Source organism: Physeter macrocephalus, chromosome 10 (assembly GCF_002837175.3).
Source record: "Physeter macrocephalus isolate SW-GA chromosome 10, ASM283717v5, whole genome shotgun sequence".
Taxonomy (NCBI): Eukaryota; Metazoa; Chordata; class Mammalia; order Artiodactyla; family Physeteridae; genus Physeter; species Physeter macrocephalus.
Window position 1 is genome coordinate 37123176 of NC_041223.1, and position 20752 is coordinate 37143927.

The following is a 20752-nucleotide window of genomic DNA, read 5'->3' on the forward strand; positions in this document are numbered from 1 at the left end:
TGAGAGGCCCGCGTACCGCAAAAAAAAAAAAAAAAAAAACAAAAAAACAGAAGAAAAAAAACAACAAGGTAGAACAGAAATTCAAAACCAAAGGGAAAGTTAGAACATCAATAATATGCCATAGGTTATTACAGGGTTATTAAAATTAAGTTGTAAATTTTACTCTGTGTTTCCTATTTGCCAAATCAGAAAGGGAAATATAATCGACTATCTAATTCTATTTTTGCATGATGAAAAATGGACGCTCCATAATTGTTCAGGGGAAGTAAAGCTTTTCTTTGGCATTTAGAGTTGAATGTAATTTCTTGCAAGAGTCTTCAAGCAAGAGCTGTAGAAAGAACTATTATCTTAATAACCACATCTCTTAAATAACATAACGGTAGGTTTCTTGTGACTGTCTTTATTAATAGAACGCTTCAGTGTGAGCACAATTTGGGGGGAGGGGTGCAAAGGATGCAAAACAAGGTAACCAAAGTATACAGTTTCTGAAGATCTGGCTAGACTCCTGGCGTAACACCTAGAATTGGAGGGGCATGGGTGGACATCATGGCCTTTGTTCAGCCAACTCTCTATAAACATTTCTTTCAATTACGCTTCTGGTCAAATTTATGAGCAGACAATTCATTGTCTCTGGCATTCATTACCATTTTTAAAGGGAGATTAGTATACAACAATTATTCTTCATCCACTAGTTCCCTATATTTGAAATTCAAGGTTATACAAATTTTCTTTTCTATACTTTTTCTGCAACCATAACAATTTTGGTTCTAACATATGTGAATTGAGTGGATCTTACTGGATGTAAACAACAACAACAACAAAAATCACGGGCTGGGATAAAAAACAGTGGGATAAAAAAGGGACAGTAAGGGACATTTAGCGAGGAAGGGATAGGGGGTTTGGTAATAAAACCTTAGGAAAGATATAGAAAAGATAGAGTAAATCTAGGTCTTAGGATTTCATTCCAGTGGTGCATGTGGAGTCAGGGTGCTGGGGGGCTCACTTGTCAGGACCCAGGTAGTGAGTCATTCAATTGCAGGGGCGCTACGCATTTGGATGCAGGACACACACAGAAAAATGCCTCTTCCATTCTGACATTAGGAACTGATTTCAAGGTCAAGAGTGCCAGCACAGTCAAGGGCTCAACTTCTCTTTGTCAAATGAACAAATAAGTGTTTATTATCTGCAACAAAGAGAGTTTACTGTAACCATAGGGGAGGGCTCTTTTGAGAAGTTTAAAGTGAGCAAGGAAGAACAATATAAATTAACTGCTCAATATCCTTGACTACAAATATAAGATGTGTAAAATGTAATTATCTTTATTTCATGGGAGAATTTTTGCTCTGTTTGAATAAATCATAACATATTTTTCATAAGCTCCCTCCCACTGCTGGTTCCCCCAATCTCACTACCTTTTACATAAAAGTGTTATTTCCTCACCATCTAGGAAGAGCCCAAGTAGGCTGGAGAAGCAACAGTAATAAACTAGGGCTTACCATAGTTTTGCGAAAATAAGTCTTTTGGGTAATACGTAGTGAGGATGGTGAAGATGTATTAAAATGACAAAAGAGAAAGAAAGAAAATAAGTGACTAGACCACTCCCAGATAATTCTGTTAAACAAAGTGATTGCAAAAAGGTTAATACTGACTCAGAAAACTTATGTAACAGGAAAAGAAAAACAAACAGGAAATATTGTATCACAGTGCAAAAATAAAGCAAATGAAATGTGATGCAGTTATCCTTGATTATTTCAAGATAACATAAGATTTAAAAGCCGAGAGGCACCAAACCTTCCAAACCTGCAATGTCACAACCACCCTGGGTGTCAGACTTGAAAACTGATACGTTTATATACTGAGGAAAACCATGCAGTTGAAAATGTGTATCTATACCATGTATTTTGAATCATTTAGGAATCACAGACACTTCTAAATGCTTTATTTCCACTTTTACCTGTAATAAATACATTATAATTAGGTCAACCACAACAACTCAACTCTAAAATGAGTTAGTATGTCACTTATTAACCAAATCATTGTTACCTCTGGAGTAACCTAGAATTTCTTTTAAACATGAATTGTACTTTTTAATTGTGTTTTAGAGTTTAATTAAAATAAGTTTGATTACCAATTAGAAAAAAAAAATTGCAAGCTTAGAAATGAAATTAACTTATATTAAGAGTTGGGGAGAATTACCTTATTTAATAACACATTAAAGAAGGATAACATATGGTCCTAAAAATGTCAAAATTCAACTTAAATACTGGGATAACCGAATTTGACTATTTATACAAAGAAGTAATTTTTAAAATCCAGTTAAACTTCAACGGCCACAGGAAAACACATTTTAATCCTAAATTGTCTTTAGATGAAGCTTGAAACACAGTTCATTCAACAAACAACTAATGAGCGCCCACTATTCATCAGACTAGGGGATTACAGGACTGAACAAGACGAAGACACTGTCCTCCTGGAGTTTACACCGGTTCATTTTCCAAAGCTCTAAACCTTAATACGTTAATAAAATTGGCGCTTACAGTGATCCACTTTCCAAAACTCTAAACCTTACTGCTTAATACGAAATTTACAAATGATAGCCTGTGAAGAGATAATCTTGCCAAAAGCTCTGATGTATGAACTTTACACTTGGGAGAGAAGAAAGAATTTATAACCAGTTTCTCAGAAATACAGACCTTATTAACATCTAGTTGGAAGCTAGGCTGCGCCCAAGGCTGCCTCTGCTGGCCGACTCCGTGCATCCTTCCAGCAGATTCTCAACTCCCTACACCTGTATCAAACTTGCCACGCTCTTCACGAAAGCCGAAGGCTCCCAAGTAGGCAGCACAAGAATTCCTCAGCCTCATCTATCTCTTGAATATTTGACTCCTAGAGGAGCCTTCTCTAACTGGCCCTAAAATGTTGACTGTAAGGGGTGGAGACATCAATTTTATATATCAGCCAGCCAACTGTGAAATACACAAAAATCCACAGCGACTTCTCTATGCCGCTGAAATAACGCTGTGCGTGGCTACATATTGAGAGAAAACAGGAAGAACGCATCTGTTCATCAAGCCGAAAAAATACGGTGACATATTTCCACCTGAGCTGCTGAAAATTCAACGGTATTTCTCCCTTCACCCCCCCAATAATCCACACAGCAACACATCCTCCCCGCCCCTGCCCGAAGCGCGCACCCCACCGGGCCCAGGGTGTGGGCGGGGAAGGGTCAAGCTCTCCTTCGCCACAACTGGGCCTCCCGAGCTCAAGAAGAGGTTGTCAGGTGAACAGGGGGCTGCGCCCAGCGCCATTAGGACACCTCCGAGCGCTGCACCGAGCTCCAGCGGGAGGCAAGTTTGGCGGGTCCTGGCCCCGGCCCCCCGCCCCTACCCAGCGGCAGCATCAGCAGCGGGCGGCTGCGAGGGCTAGTCCCCGCCTCACCTACTTACCTACAGGGCGGGGGCGCCGGCTCTTCGGATCCGGGAAAAAGGGAGTCGGTGCACGCATTTCTGGGAGCGGTGGCCTCTGCCGCTCGGCGCCTGGGAGCGCATCCTCCAAGGTGGGTGGGAGGAGGGGTCGGGGGAGGACCTTGCGGTGACGCGGTGCTGGGGCAGGAGGGAGGAGCGCCCAGGCGCGCGCCCCGGGGGACCGGCGTCCGGTGCTACTGGACGCGGCCGCCGCCGGGACTCCTCAGTCCTTTCCCCAGGCGCGGTGCCTAGCCAACCCTGCAGATGCACCCGCGGTCAGGACATCGGCCACGACAGGCTGCCGGGCCCGGCCGGAGGCGGGGAGCAGCGGGTGGCGCGACGCGGTGCAGACGCCCACCTTTAGCCCCGCCCGGCCCGCGCCACGCTCTGCGCCCCTCCGCTGCCGGGGGGGCCGGGAAGCTCGGCGGCTCCGCTCGGCCGCTCGGGCTGCAGCTGCGGCATCCTCCCTGCCCCGGCGACTTCCGAGCTGGCGGTCTGGGCAGCCGCGCCACCCCCTGGCGGGTGCAGCCTCCGCTACCCCGGCGCAGCCCCAACCCGAGTCCGGCGGCTCCGCCCCGGAGAGCTGCGCGCGAGGCCTCCGCAGGCCTCAGGCCTTTGTGACGCCTCCCGGGAGTGAGCTCTTTGCGACTCTGGCGGTCGGACGCCCGGCAGCTAAGCCTGGGAGGGTCTTCTTACCTCTCCCCGGGCTGCATCTCCTAGAGCTGGCTCGCTGTGGCCACCACTGTTCGTGGGAATAAGGCTCTGAGAGCAGAGCTGGAGTTAAAGAGTGTCTCCCCGAGCTTTAAAGCCTTGAGTTTCCTTCCAGTTCGGGGACCACTGGTCACAATAAATTCATTCTTCTGTCCTTAACGGCGTTGTTTCTCAAAGGAGCCCACCATCTCCTCCCCCCTCCTGCTCCCATCCTAGGCACAACATCCCGGATGCTGCCAAGTTGCTATCATTACAGCAATAGGGACGTAGCAATTGAGCCCTCCAGGACGACTCTTGGCAAAGACCCGAGAGAGCCTGGGTTGGGAAGATTTGCATCAGCTGCGGCGCAGTGCCTGTGAACTTCCCATCCCCATCTGGGAGCTGTTCCTTCTACGGTCCCATGACCAGCACTGCAAGATGGCTAGGAGGATTTGGCCGTGAGGTTTACCCTTACGCACAGAAAAAAACCTCATGGTGGAGCCTGCAGCTGGTGCGATAACATTGGTGTGTCAGAGGCCAGACACACAGGCACACCAGATAGCGGCCTCCTCTGGCTTGTTGTTGCTGCTTAAGCTGTAACAGCCTCTCGTAGAAGACTGAGCGAAGCATTTAACAGTGATGGCTTTGGGATTTCAGTTGCAAGTGGTCATGCTATATTATCTTGCAAAACATGGAATAATCGCCCATGATATACTGAGCATGTATAAAATTGGACCTCAGGTTTACATCTTTTCGGTTTGAATGTGAAGAACTGGGTATTTTACTCTTTTTTTCTTTAGGCATTCATTTTGTTATTTGCAAATTATTTCCAAGGGAAAATTAGGCTTCTAAGGTATAAAGAGCTGATTTCATTGAATTAGACCATGGTTTGGGATCACCAGAGAAAGTGAGCTGCTCTCACACTTCTTTGATGATTTTGAAATCTAAGATGAATTTTTTAAAAACAGGCAAAGAAGAGACATGTTCCATAGCAGGACAAACTGTGATAAAATTGCTAAGACTTTTTGAGATGAGTTCTTTTAAGTAAAGTGGACATCCAGTGGGGAGCAGTGTAGGAGCTGCATTGTGTATGGATCAGGAAACACAGGGCACGTGACTTGGTTACTTCCAGGGACTCTGATTTGATCTAGATCCCCAGTTTATTTTCAGAAGTACCTATTATTATTCATCATATCTAGCCCCATATTCAGAACGAATTGACTATTGGAATCTATATGTATACATGTGATGAATAAGCAAAGTCACTTAACGAGAATTTGGCAGTTGCTGAGTCTCACATTTGTAAAGAGGTCTGCTTTAGACTGTAGTTTCTGCATGAAATGTCCATTGAGTTGCAATTCCTGACTGTTTCCATCCTTTCACCACCAAGAGTTCCCTTTTGTTTTTCTCTCTATAGACCCCAGATTTTGTCCATAAAAATATTAAGCAGTAAAAAAAAAAAAAAATTAAGCAGTGATTTTTTTTATTAGGCAAAGATATAACTTTGTGTTTTAAAAGTAGTAACCATCAATTATAAATGGTTTTGACAAGCCTTTCAAAAACATTGCTTATAATTTAAGGATCCTCTTTACTGTCTTCATGAACTGCTCTAGGACTGCAGGCTGTATCATATGCTTATTATAACATTTTATTACAATGAAAGTCAAGGTAGAATAAAGATTTCTGCTCTACAGTTTAAAGAGGGAGAAAATTCCCCCTTAATGATTGTTCACTTATTCTTTTTCATCAACTCAGCATTTATTGATTTGCCTAAGCCTTGTCTTTATAGAGAAATCCAAAGAAACAAAACCATTTCCCTATCCTCTAGATCTGTGCTGTCCAATACAGTACCCACTAGCCACATGTGGCCATTTAAATTTAAACTAAATTAAATTTAAAATGTAGTTTTTCATTTCACTAGCCACATTTCAAGTGCTAAAGAGCCACACGTGGCTAGAGACTACTCATTGGACAGCGTGGAATAGAACATTTCCGTTATTGCCAGAAATTCCTCTGGACAGCACTGCTCTAACTAGAAGGTAAAATTTTAATTGGGAGAATAAGATATAGTATATAAAGTTATTTGGGAAATCTTAGTACACTACACATCAAACCTCATTAGAATGTGTACTTCTTAAGAACAGGGTAATCTCTAAGAGTTAGGGCTCTGGCTTCAGACTGCAGCTCCATCACATGCTGACCTTGGGTAAATTACTTAACCTCTGTATCTGTAAAAGGGGGATGATAATAGTACCAAATTTCAGGGTGGATATAGGGATTAAATGAGATAATCTGTGAATGATGCTTAGGCTAAAGTCTAGAACGTGACCTTCAAGAAAAGTTAGGTATTTTTATAGCAATATACATTATTATAATAAAGGTTTTCTTTTTAAAAAATTGTATCTATTAGCTAAGTACAGCACCCCTCACTGTACTTAGCTAATAGAAAGTGCTTGGTAAATGCTGAGTTGATGAAAAATTGTAATGCTACACTGATTTTATGGCTATGAGGGCCTCTATTGAAAATGAAAACTGATCTTTCTATCTCTGTTGAAGGGTAGAGGCCATTTTAGGGCAATTTAGGCAGAATTGTCATCTCACTTTTTCTGGGGTAAAGAACCCTGTATGATGAGACTTTGGGGTAGACAGAGAGAAGCAGAAAAGCCTTCAGCTATTAAAGGAAGAAAAGAGGGTCACTTGTCCTCCTTTTTTTTGCTCCTTAGGGCAGGAATTGGATAGTGGGAGACAACTGGATCCCTGAGTTCAGGCATCAGGGGTTCACCCAAGGGACTTCCTGGAGGAGGTGGGTAGGAATTCCACATCTTTGGGAACATCACCAAACAACAGCAACCATTATTGCAAATGTGTTTTGTATTTTTCTTACATATCTATCCAAGAATAGTTTTGTAATGAAGTATGGCTAGTATGTCTGTTTCTAACCACAGCACTGGTAACCTCTCATGAAACTGGAGTTCCAGAAACACTGGCAAATACTGCTGCAACACCTTGTCAAAATGAAAGCTCCCTGGTAAGTAATGAGCTCACAGCTACAGAAAGAATTGAAACTTCTTTGGGAGTTTTCTCTGTAAAGATGTTGAAGAGGAGATTTTTGTACTGCTTAGTGAGTTTAATCTACCAGCACCACGAGAGTTCATTCTCTAGTGGTTAAACCCATCCTGCTTTTCCTAGCGCAAAGAGAAACACGCCTCCTTGCACACACCTGACGTAGGCTAGTTGAGACGCAGGAGTTCCATGGGAGGGAAACACTGATGACATCTTGGAGGTCTGTGGGGAGCCATCTTGCACCTAAAGAGGCAGAATAGAGTTCACTATTTAATAGTGTTGAAGGAAGTAGCTCATTTTCACAATTGGGGTCATTGGTCCAGAACATCTTAGATACCATCTTGAGTTTTGAGAAGAATGTAAATAGGTTCTTTTGTGGATAGGCCTAGGTTCAGTGCTTCTGTTGGCTTGTTATGAAGAAGAGGTAGAAATCTTGTCTAAAGAGGAGGTAGAAATCTCCTTGTCATTTGAAAAGAGAAAGAGCCTGCCAGAGTGTATTGAGAAAGAAATACTGACATATATAGGAACGGATTGCTGTCTGGGTGCCTGTTAGTAGGTAGAACTTATGGCTGCTTATTTAGAATAAGCCCCCCCCCCAAATTTGTCCTTTTCTTTTATTCACAGTTAATTAAAAAGTATCTACCCTTGGACAGTTTCTGCTGCCTTATTTCTGCTAAAAATAGTCTATTCAATAGCTTGAGAATTCTTTTTTTTAAAGTAATTTCTGAAAAGCTTATTTAAATAATCTAGTGCTAAGATACTGTGCTAAGATATAATTTAAAATGTTGAAATGAATCCCTAAACTCAAAGTGATGTTAAGTGGTGATTGTTTACTGGACTTATCTGAGTGAAAGAAAATTACAGTGCCATAAGCTGAAAAGGGAGTTTTTCGAAGGAAATAGAGATTCACAAAAAGTTGCAAAAAATGTACAGGGAAGTCCCAGGTTTTCCCCCAGTTATCTCCCAAAGATAACATCTTGCATAACTACAGTAAATATCAAAACCAGAAAATGACATTGGTATGATCTTTAGAGCTCATTGAGATTTCACTAGTTTTACACATGTTCTTGCCTGTGTATGTGTGATTTCTATGCAATTTTATCACCGGTATAGATTCTTCTACCACCATCACAATAAGCTACAGCGGCTGTCCCCAACCTTTTAGGCACCAGGGACCGGTTTCATGGAAGACAATTTTTCCACGGACCAGGTGGGAGTTGGGGAGGAGATGGTTCAGTGGTAATGTGAGCAATGGGGGGCCATGGGGAGCAGCAGATGAAGCTCCACCGCCTGCAGCTCACCTCCTGCTGTGCGGCGGGGGGTTGGGGACCCCCGAGCTACAGGACTGCTGTATCACTCCTACGGAGGTACCACACCTACGCTTTTACAGTCACCTCCATCCTCCTCCCCACCCCATCTAATTCCTGTCAATTACTAATATGTTCTCATCTCTATCATTTCAAAAATTCTAGATAAATGGAATCATACAGTGTATAACCTTTTGGATTGGCTTTTTTTTTTTTAAATTCAGCATAATTCCCTTGGGATCTATCCAAGTTGTTATATATATCAATAGTTTGTTCTTTTTTTAAATTAAATATTCCATGGTATGTGTGAACCACAGTTTAACCCATTCACCCACTGAAGGATGTTTCCGTTGTTTCCAGTTTTAGGCTATTATGAATAAAGCTACTATAAACATTCATGTGCAGATTTTATGTGAACATAAATTTTCATTTTTCTGGTATAAATACCTAAGGGTACAATCGATGGGTGCATAATTAGTTTTATAAGAACCTGCCAAACTATTTTCCAGAGTGGCTGTACGATTTTACATTCTTGTCAGCAAAGTATGTGCGATAAGTAACATGTTTTTAATGTATTAAATGAACTTATTAAGTTGAAGTATAGTCAGACGTTTCTTTTACTATCCACTACTCTACTGACTGTAATTGCTTGTTTACTTGAACCCTGCCAGACTAAACTTCAAGATCAGGCATCCTGTGCCTAACATAGTGACTTACATATAATAGACAGTCAGTAAATATTTGTTCAGCAAATGAACAAATTAATGAACAGAAGAATAGCTGAGTCAGGTTGAAATCAAGTTGAAAAATTAAATTGCCCATAAATTATAACTAGAACTGAATTTGAATTGGATGCCATGATTTTTCTTCCAATATATAACATTTTCAAGTCAGAAATTGGCAGTCCATAAGGGAAGTCATTTGTGGGTCAATTAATAAAAACTAAATGCCAATTATGTGGCACCAAGGTTATTTGTTGTAGTACTTTGTTAACAGCAAAAAACTGAAAATAATCTAAATGACCAATGATATAAAACTACTTTAATAAAATATCTATACAATGGAATACCATGCAGTTATCAAAAATAATGAAGAAACTCTTTATGTAAAGAAGGGACATGCTTCGGGCTTCCCTGGTGGCGCAGTAGTTGAGAGTCCGCTCTGCCGATGCAGGGGACACGGGTTCGTGCCCCGGTCCGGGAAGATCCCACATGCCACGGAGCGGCTGGGCCCGTGAGCCATGGCCGCTGAGCCTGCGCGTCCGGAGCCTGTGCTCCGCAACGGGAGAGGCCACAACAGTGAAGGGCCCCCATACCCAAAAAAAAAAAAAAAAAAAAAAAAAGAATGGACATGCTTCAAAAGAAATTAATTTTAAAAAAGGTTACAGAAGAGTATGTAGAGTATGCTCCTTCTCATGTAAAATTTTAAACAAGGAAATTAAAAGAGAAAAGATACATGTATAAAGATGTTAATTCTCCATAAATCAGTTTACAAAGTAGAGGGTGTGCCTGCACCATCTTATGCTAGAAAGTAAAGAAATGCTCAAAAATTTATAGGGACATGTCAAAAGAATACAGGAGCCAGCTTAAAGGGACTCCTTCTGGCCATATTTGGAACAATTTAAGTATTAATAATGACAGCAGTAGATTATAACACATTGACTAAAACCACAAAAATAAAAAAAGAATATGAGTCCAAACTGATATTTTAAAATTAAATGAATAAAACGAGGGAGGACAGAAAGGAAAGTTCTTTACATGTGAATGATAAAATAACACCGTTTTGCAGTCAACATAGTAATTGATTCAGGCAAGCATCATCGGTGGATGCTAAAACCACTGGGTGAAATTTTGCGGGGGAACAGAAAATTCATACATTTTCAAAGTATTACTTCCATGGGTGATATTTGCTTTTTTTTTTTTTTTTTTTTTGATAATTACAAGTGTAAAGGGTAACTTTACAATGGAGAAATATGGCAGACACCTTCACCAAATGATCAGACTTACTGTGTTTGTTTCCTATTGGTGCTGTAAAAAAATCACCACCAAGTTAGTGGCTTACAACAGCAAAAATTTATTATCTTACGGTTCTGTAGTCCAGAATTCTAACATGGGTCAGAGTCTAGATGTTGGCAGAGCTGCTTTCTTTCTGGAGGCGCTGAGGGAGAACATTTTCCTCGCCTTTTTCAGTTTCTAGAGGCCCCTTGCATTCCTTAGCTCATGTTCCCCTTCCTCCATCTTCAAAGCCAGTTAAACGCTGGTAGAGTCTTCCTGGGATCACATCACTGGGACTCCAACTCTCCAGTCTCCCTCCTTGACTGAAAAGGACCCCTGTGATGATTTCTGGCCCACCCAGATAATCCAGGATAATCTCTCTCTCAAAATCCTTAATTTAAACACATCTGCAAAATTCCTACTACCACATGAAGTAATATTCATATATTCTGGAGATTAGGACAGGTACATCTCTGTGGGAGCCGTTATTCTGCCTACCACATTTACCATTAGAGATAACACAATACATCAGCATTATTCGAATTATGATATAAAGCACTGAGAAGGACATATCACTTAAGGTAGTTTTCCTGACAAGAGAGATATTTGTCTAAATTGAGGGACTTTCTGAAGCAAATGTCCTCCACTATTCAATGCTGTAAAAAAAATAAAAAAAAAAATGGGGGAATTGTTTCAGTTAATAAAGGAAGGAGGCTACAGAAACTTGGCAATTAAATGCAGTGTATAATCCTTGAATGGATCCTGGATAAAAACGAAAAAGTATAAAAGGTGTTAGGACAATTGAAAAATTTGACTATGAACTGTATCATAAATAATATTGTATTAAATTTAGATTTCCTAAGTGTGATAATTGTATTGCTTGTTCTTAGGAAATATATGGTATGGTTTTTCGAAGTAAAGTATCATGGTGTCTGCAACTAACCTCAAATGGTTCAGAAAAAAGATCAAGAGAAAGCAAATATGGCAAAATATTGACAACTGGTGAATCTAGATTAGTACTATAAAATAGAAATATAATGCAAGCCATATATATATATCAATAATTTTAAATATTCTAGTAGCTAGGTTAAAAACAAAAAAGAAAGTGAAATTAATTTTAATATTTTAACTCATATTCAATTAGCATTTAAAATGTACTCAATGTAAAAATTATTAATGAGATATTTTACATTCTTTTTTTTCATACTAAGGCTTAAAAATCCAGTATGCATGCAACACTTATAGAACACCTAAACTCTTACTAGCCACATTTCAGTGCACAAAAGTCACACGGTGGATGCTGGTACTACTAAATTAGCACAGGTCTAGATGAAGGGTATATGTGTGTTCATTGTTCTATACTTGGGAGTTTTCTGTAGGTTTGGAATGTTTCAAGATAAAAAGTTGGGGAAAAAAGAAATAGATATTTCTAGGAAATAAAAAATAAAATAAATAAAATTTAACATAGCGTAGACAATTTCTAGGAGGATACAACAGAAGAGACTGTTATCACTGGTCAACTCTGGGAAGAAGAAATGAAGAGTGATAAAAGAGGAATGATGGTTCTCGCTGTACCCTTTCGTACGTTTTCTACAAGACTGTGACTAAACCTATTAAAACAAATTTAAATTATTCTAAAAGTAATATCTGCTTTATCTTTTAATTCAAAACCAGATGCTCTTTCATGCTAAGCTCTGAAAACCCCCAGTTGAGAGGTAAAAGCTCCACCTACTGCACTCGATTTCCTAAAATTTCCTTGATATAGGAAAGGGGTGTGGGTCCCATCTAAAATATAGTAATTGTTTAGAAATTTCTTCTGGTGATGTTCCATCTTTAATTATTAGTCTTAATAAGTCATTTTAATCTTCCTGTTTGCATATTATTAAATAATTTTAGATAAGTTTTATCAGTAATCTAAACTCCATTTCTGAGTTGCTGAAAACAAGAAAAAATATTCTAGCTCAGGCTCACCTAAATTCTAGGTGATGGACGAAGGCTGTAATTCACAATGGCGCCGGAGGTTGTGCCCAAGTTCATTACAAATTTATATCTGTTTTACTTAAGCCTCCTTCCATCTTGCAGCGGAGCGGGGTCTCTAGGGTTACATTTGTCCAACTGTAACGGCTGGCGCTTTCAAAGCTGAGTTACATCCTATTGTCTTCCGCTCGTATTTCATGAGGGCTTCCGAACTGAGGCTGGGCTGGAAGGTTTCTTGACTCCTTTGGTAATTGCATCATTTCCTGGCCGTTTCTCATACATGCAGAGAAAGGAAGCACTTGCCCAGATAATAACAGTTTGAAAAACAGGAGGATAATGGAAACAGTGCGTTTTAACGGTTTACTCCGATCCGGGTGCAGATGCCCTGGTTCTTCACTAAGCAAATTACCCACAGCCCTCCCAGCTTCGTTAATCTGACTCTCAAGTAAATTAAGTAGTCGCGTCCTAAAGGCCACGAGGCCCTTCATCACCCACACTTACAGAGCATCTGCTCTGTGCCAAGCTCTACACCGGGAAACGCTCTCCGCCCGTGGCAATCTTACCGTTAGATTTAGTAAAATGTTTAGTGGGATTTAACATCTGCGTGAGAGGGAAAGACAGAAAGACATACACAGAGAGAGAAAGAGGTTAGATTTAGAAAGAGCAGCTAGATGATTGAGAAAATGATAAAGCAAATTGCAAGGTTCTGGACAGTACTTTAACATTGTCTAGGTATAGATATTTACATGTTACATTATTAGGATGAAATCCCAGGACGTCTTTTCCAGCATGGCAGTCGGAAGAGGATTCGATTTGGAGGATCCAGCCTTTCCCTTTAGGAGCCGCCGCGGAGATCGCCTGAGAGCGCAGAGCATTTGCCGGGTTTAGGCAAGTGAAGAAATTCTTCATTTCTTCTTCCCAGAGTTAACCAGTGTCAACAGTTTCTCCCGTATCCTCCTAGAAATCGTCTATGCTATTTTAATTTTATTTATTTTATTTTTTATTTCCTAGAAATATCTATTTCTTTTTTCCCCAACTTTTCATCTCGAAGCATTGCAAACCTACAGAAACCCAAAACACTAACGAAGTGGGCAGGGCTTAGAGGCAACAATCTTTTTTTTTATTGGTCAGGTTTACGTGGCGATTTCTAAAGAAATAAATACACCGAGAGAGGAAAGAAGAACTACCGAGTTCCCTGGTGGTCTAGTGGTTAGGATTCGGCGCTCTCACCGCCGCGGCCCGGGTTCGATTCCCGGTCAGGGAAGACTACTTTTCTTGCTTGCAAATTACTGAGTTATTATGGTTGTTACCCATTTTTTTCTATTATACAAATTCAATTAGCTTTGAATATTATTGAACCTAAGATTTAAAATACGCCATACCTTTTTACAGCTATTTGCAACCAAATAAGCAACAAAATGATCCCTGATTCTAAAGTACTCTAAATACAACTAAGTCACTTATAAATTTGTGTTTTCCAGCTTTGAAAATAATTTGGATGTGTATACAAGCATTAATTTATTGAGCCTTTGTTAATCTGGAGCATCGTTTGACTAATAAGAGGAGGAAAATAATTTTAGGAGGGATTATACCTATTTTGCATCATGCTGAGAGTCAAGTTTCATATATTCAGATTTTGTGCTTTGTAGATTGCGTATGTTGGAGCTGTTCTTATCCGGTTCTTTATGAATCTAAAATCTTTTCTGAAATATGTTGTTGGTTAATTATCAAGTAGCTGCTTTATATTTTCTGTTACTAACACACTGTAGTAATTACTTTACCTGTTGTATTTTAACTTTTCTCAAAGACCTTCATACAAACATGGCAAATTTCTTACATCCAGTGTGTCGATTCCCTGTATGTTAATCATATAGGTCTTTCAAAAATAGTTAAGTATCATTTGGAATTCTTACATTCAGGGCAAAGAAGGACTCTGGGAATTCCCCAAAAGAGAATATGGAAATGTTGGAGTCAAAAAGAAGATAAAATGGTGCTATATAGACATTACATTTTTTTTTAATCCTGAAATTTCAAAATCATTATAACCTTTGCTAACTTTTAAGCTACTGGGTTTTTTTGACCATTTCATTTTAAGCCTGAAATTTCACAATAGCGCAGAAATAAACTAAGAGCTTAATTACAACTCCTGTGGCTTTGTCTTACTTTCCTTTTAGCTGTGCTGAGACTGGTTTGGAACAGGAAAAGGAAGAGTATTTATTAATGGTCCAGGGGGTAGGAAAAAGCAAAAGTGTTTAAGGAGTTTTTCATTGAGGAATTAAGACAGAAATATATTTCTTATTATTATCACCATTAACAAAAACAAAGGCACCATTCCTCGACTATTTGCTATGTGGTAAGTACTACAAATAATTGAAATATGTATTGAGGGAAGGGAGAAAGAAGTGGATATGAGAATGAAAATAGAACTGGAAAACTGGTTCCCAAAATAACCTAGAGGCTAGCAGGATCTGGAAAGCCTGAGAAAGTGGGAATGGGCATTTAATCTTAGGGAATCCAGGATGACCAAGGCCTGGGCATCCAGGGTGGCTGTACCAGGCTGGCTATAGAAGGGCACCTGTGCTAGGGAACAGTGCAGGTCCAGGTAAGACGGGTTAGTGCAGCCAGATTATGGAGGACCTTAAGACAATCTATGGAGTTACAAAGGGAATGCAAGAAGCCTTGGTATTTGATAGGATAGAAAAGCTTAAGAATAATATGGAAGAATCAGTAATGACACTCTGAGTTGTGTTCTATGTGGTGTAAAGTTGGAGTGGCACGAAAAGTGGTAGGGAGCTTGAGGTGGGGAAACAGACTTGGGACAGAAGGTAAGTTCAGTTGGATCCCAGCTGTGGCAGCACAGGTAAATGGTGGTTGGAAATACTGGATGGAACTTAGGAAGGTAGGGATTTTGGAGCTATTAGCTTAGAAATTTGAGAAGATATGAGCTCTCTCAAAAAGAGAATCGAGAAAAAGGACAGAAGACCAAGTAATAAACCAAGGTGAGGATATATTATAGGAGAATGGGAAGAAGTAGAATAACTATAAAGAAAACAGCAAAGGAGCAGTAAGAGAGTTAATGACCAGATCAGAGAAATTCAAGAAGGAAGTAGCGGTGAAGAGAATAGGATATTGTAAAAAGGTCAAGCAGAAGATGAAGGAGAGTAAGTAAAGATGGGTGGTGAGACACGGCTGTTGGGTTCAGAATAGACCGACCAGTGGAAGCCAGACCACAGTAAGCAACTCTGTCTAGGAGACCATAGCTTTAAACATGACTCCACGTGCTGAGGGTCTGGACTAGTGTGAGAAAGAGACAGCAAATCTATCAATAACTAGATATTGCAGAAGAGCAAATATGGAGAAGAGAAAGAGGTCTTAGGAAAGCAAAGAAAACACTCTTGTTCAGAAGCCAGAGACTGTGAAATAATCCTGTCCGCCAATATCAGCTGAGTTACCTTGGGAAAGTGACTCAGCTTCTCTGAGCCTCTGAATCTTTTTCTGTACAATGGAGATGCTACTAGCTCCCATGCATGCTTCACAGAGTTATTGTCACTCATTCATTCACTCAGTCACTGATTTAGCAAACACTTCTGTAATTCTTACTCCATGCCAGTCACTGTTGTAGGCACAGGTAAGAAAGGGCAGTAAGACTGTTTATCACAGTTGAGTAGGAATCAAAGGGGAAAATGATTAAGGTTTTGATTATGGCCTATTAATTTGGAACGGGTGTTGATTCAGAGCGAGGCACAGCAGGAAGTCAAGTTGCATTTAGGTTTGGACTAAAGAGAGGGCATCCAAGTGAAGCTGTCCTATACATGGGTTGACATTTTTGACTAATGATGATAGATTCTGAGGAGATTCATCTTTGAATTGCGAATTGAACCCTCAAGAATGGAAATGCATGCCAAGAGATTGAGTACAGCAAATTGAAGAGTGGAGGTTTGCAGGCCTGACTGGCTAGAGGAGGACGAAGGAGGAAAGTCTGAAGGAGCAGAGTCAGGATAAGTCAAGGTCAAAGAAGTCAAAGAAGAAAGAGTCTGGAGATTGCAGGGTAGTCATTAATAGCAGTAGCAAATTTCTCTATTTTTTAATGGAGTTTTATTTTATGTTAGAATCATTTTGTGTTTTATCTATTCTACTGTTTTTTTATGCATACCACTATTTATTTATTTATTATTTTTTTAATGTAATTTTTTTTTTTTTTTTTTTTTTTTTTTTGCCATGCTGCACAGTTTGGGGGATATTAGTTCCCTGACCGGGGATTGAACCCCGGCCACCACAGTGAAAGCCCTGAATCCTAACCACTGGACAGCCAGGGAATTCCCTCTACTCTTATTTTTAGTCAGTTTTTCTACATGACATTGTCATTTAGACACAGAAATATATCACATAACCTACACATAGTATGAAATTACTCCTTCGTAGAGCCAGAATATTTTGCTCCATTTCTGTGCTTTTGAAGAGTGGGGAAATGCTGAAGGACTGTCTGCAGAAATACTCCACATATGAAGAGGCTCCTTAAGGGCAAAGGAATAGAAATTATTTAACCTGCACAAAATATAGCAGGGGTTATTTGCTGTATACCAAAAATATATTTCTGGACCTGTCAAACTACTTTATTTAAATAAATAGTCATCATTCATCCAGGGTTGGGCTACTACAGTGGACCTTGATTGGGCTGACAAATACTAAAATTATAAAGGATGTCTGAGAGTAACTAAGGTAGGAAGGAAGGGAAGGACTTTCAACAGCATCTAGTACAGTGTTTGACATATGGTTGGTGCTAAATCAATGAATTAAATCATCAGTTAAACCAAGAAGTAGATTGCTAGGACTTCACTTGAAAGCTAACCCCTCATAATACTATTTTTTATGAATCACACCGCTATATTTCTGCTGAGAGCAGAAAGCGGAAAAAGAATTAAACTGAGTCATCCTGAATAATGTCTACCTCTTATTGTGTTCTTTTAGATGAATTTCTAAATTATTTCTATGAATTTCTATAATATACATAATATAATATATAGTACTTTTAATAATTTGCATATTGTTTTGTGTAAGTGATGATTTTGAATGCTGAATCCACAATATTAGAATCAATTCTTACAATTATCCTTGCTTTGTAGTTTAGGAAACTTAGAAAGTTTATAACTTATTTATAAGTTATACAAGTATGTCATACAAATATGTTGGGGAACCAGGATTCCAGCCTGGATTTTCCCAGCCTAAATCCTGTTTTCTTTAAGACTCCCCAGCTACAACAAATTTTCTAGTGGCACTATGGAGTGTTCTTTAGAGCAGTCTTTACAAATAGGGTGGTTCATGGGGAGTGTTCCATAGAAGGAAAAAGGAATTGTATGATATCTCAGGTTCTATTTCAAATGAATAATTGAACTCTATGCATTACAATTTTGGTGAGAGTCAATCCTAGTAGCTGCTTTTTGGAGGTTACCAAATTCCCCAGAAAGTTGGGGAAAACTTTCAATTAAGAAATAAGTTTAACAGCAAACACAACATACTTGCATTTATTGGATAAGCATGTTGATTTGTGAAAGTGTTTCTTTCTTCAGTATAATTTTTATTTAATTAAAATTAATCTTTGCCACATCTCCATGTTGATCACTATTATCTTATTGACTTAAATAAAAATGGTTCTGTTTTTCCATTTTCCTCATTTAATGAGTAGGCTATAGAAAAAAATGTTTTTACATTAGTTACATAAAAGAAAAGAAACTTAAATTTAAACCATGGACACACTTGATCAATTACTTTTTCTGCTTATTACATCCTCTGAATTTTTATAATATATGTAACATAATATACAGTACTTTTCATAATTTCCTATTGTTTCGTGTAAGCTATGGTTTTGTAAATTCCTTGAAGTTTGAGTTCATAAAACGTACTGCTGGGGCTTCCCTGGTGGCGCAGTGGTTGGGAGTCCGGCTGCCGATGCAGGGGACCCGGGTTCGTGCCCCGGTCTGGGAGGATCCCACATGCCGCGGAGCGGCTGGGCCCGTGAGCCATGGCCGCTGAGTCTGCGCGTCCGGAGCCTGTGCTCCGCGGCGAGAAAGACCACAGCGGTGAGAGGCCCGCGTACCACAAAAAAAAAAAAAAAAAAGTGTACTTCTGTTTCACAAAGTGATAATCATATAATTGGTGCTCAAAATTGTTGTTGTTTTTTGGTCTTGATTATTAGTATGATCCCTGAAAGCAATAATGATAGTAAGCCAGGAGCTTCGTGTGGACAGGGTCTACATCATATTCATCTTTGTATCCTCTAGACAATGACAGTACTTGGCACATAGTAGCAAATCAAATGACTCGAGTGGATAAATGAAAGAATGAGGCAAAAAATTGAAACTGGCACTTTTCAGAATAAACATGGTCACCAGTAAACCTTTGAAAAGAGGACTGACTTCTTGTGTAACCAAGAAATGCAAATTAAAACAAAAGAGATTCTGATTATACCCATAAATTAGCAAAAATGGAAAAATCTAACAATATCAAGTTCCGGTAAGGATATAGACTGAAACTTGTATACGCTAAAGGTGGGAGTGTAAATTGGTGTGATAAAATAACTTTGAAAAATAATTTGTTATTATCTAGTAAAGTTGGAGGTTCTCATGCCCAGCAATTCAACCCCCTGGGAGAAATCCTGCATGTAAGCTCCAGAAGACATATACAAGAATGTTCACAGTAGTACCATCATGATAGACCCAAACTGGAAGCAACCTAAATGTCCATCAAGAGTAGAAGAGCTAAATATATTGTGGTATAGTCGTAAAATGAAATACTACAGAGTGGTGAAAACAAATGCATCACAGCTTCTCTTAACAACATGATGAATCCCAGAAAAATGCTACTTAATTTAAAAAGCAAATCAAATACAGAATGATCTCATTTCATATGCAGTTTTAAAATGCTAAATGAAAAACTATTGCTTATTGATATGTACATGGATGGTAAACTGTAAATAAAGCAACATAGTGGGTGTGCCTCGTTAATAGGGAAGATGGAGAAAGGATTCAATGAGAAGCGCACAGAGCTCTTTCAAAGTACTGGTAGTGCTAAGCTGGGTGGTGAGTACACAGGTGTTAAGTCTCCTTTGATTATTTATAACACATATATTATACCATTTTTCTCTACCAATTCACTATTTCATTAAAATAAAAAACAAAAAGGAATGAATGATAATGTTTGAATAAAGTCTTTGGGATAATGACATGCAAGCAATATTTAGATGAGCAAAAATTCCACTCCTCTCTGTTGCTGTAGGTTTTTTTTTTTTAAAACATCTTTATTGGAGTATAATTGCTTTACAATGGTGTGTTAGTTTCTGCTTTATAACAAAGTGAATCAGCCATACATATACATATGTCCCCATATCTCCTCCCTCTTTTGTCTCCCTTCCACCCTCCCTATCCCACCCCTCTAGGTGGTCACAAAGCACCGAGCTGATCTCCCTGTGCTATGCGGCTGCTTCCCACTAGCCATCGGTTTTACATTTGGTAGTGTATATATGTCCACGCCACGCCACTCTCTCACTTCGTCCCAGCTTCCCCTTCCCCCTCCCGGTGCCCTCAAGTCCATTCTCTACGTCTGAGTCTCTATTCCGGTCCTTCCCCTAGGTTCATCAGAACCTTTTTTTTTTTTTTTTTTTTAGATTCCATATATATGTGTTAGCATACGGTATTTGCTTTTCTCTTTCTGACTTACTGCACTCTGTATGACAGACTCTAGGTCCATCCACCTTACTACAAACAACTCAAATTCGTTTCTTTGTGTGGCTGAGTAATATGCCATTTCATATATGTGCCACATCTTCTTTATCCATTCATCTGTCAATGGACACTTAGGGTGCTTCCATGTCCTGGCTATTGTAAATAGAGCCGCAATGAACATTGCGGTACATGATTCTTTTTGAATTATGGTTTTCTCAGGGTATATGCCCAGTAGTGGAATTGCTGGGTCGTATGGTAGTTCTATTTGTAGTTTTTTAAGGAACGTCCATACTGTTCTCTATAGTGGCTGTATCAATTTACATTCCCACCAACAGTGCAAGAGGGTTCCCTTTTCTCCACACCCTCTCCAGCATTTATTGTTTGTAGATTTTGTGATGATGGCCATTCTGACCGGTGTGAGGTGATAACTCATTGTAATTTTGATTTGCATTTCTCTAATGATTAGTGATACTGAGCATCCTTTCATGTGTTTGTTGGCAATCTGTATATCTTCTTTGGAGAAATGTCTATTTAGGTCT

General features: G+C 39.5%; 1 protein-coding gene and 1 non-coding gene across 8 annotated transcripts in view; one reads left to right on the forward strand and one right to left on the reverse strand.

The window, feature by feature from the left end:
- Positions 1–13457, reverse strand: part of NCOA7 (nuclear receptor coactivator 7) — a 154050-nt gene extending 140593 nt beyond the window's left edge. For 2 of the 7 annotated variants that reach the window (XM_055087519.1, XM_007130678.4), the window contains exon 1: positions 3447–3771. The gene's annotated coding sequence lies outside the window, so the exon portion shown is untranslated. Of the gene's footprint in view, positions 1–3446; positions 3772–4160; positions 4479–7374; positions 7461–12489; positions 13192–13241 lie in introns of those variants that run through there. The other 5 variants (XM_007130676.4, XM_028494473.2, XM_055087518.1 and 2 more) reach the window with 5 other exon arrangements.
- Positions 13458–13687: 230 nt separating this feature from the next.
- Positions 13688–13759, forward strand: TRNAE-CUC (transfer RNA glutamic acid (anticodon CUC)). Its single transcript has one exon. It is a non-coding gene; the product is annotated as a tRNA-Glu (tRNA).
- The last annotated feature ends 6993 nt before the right edge of the window (positions 13760–20752 follow it).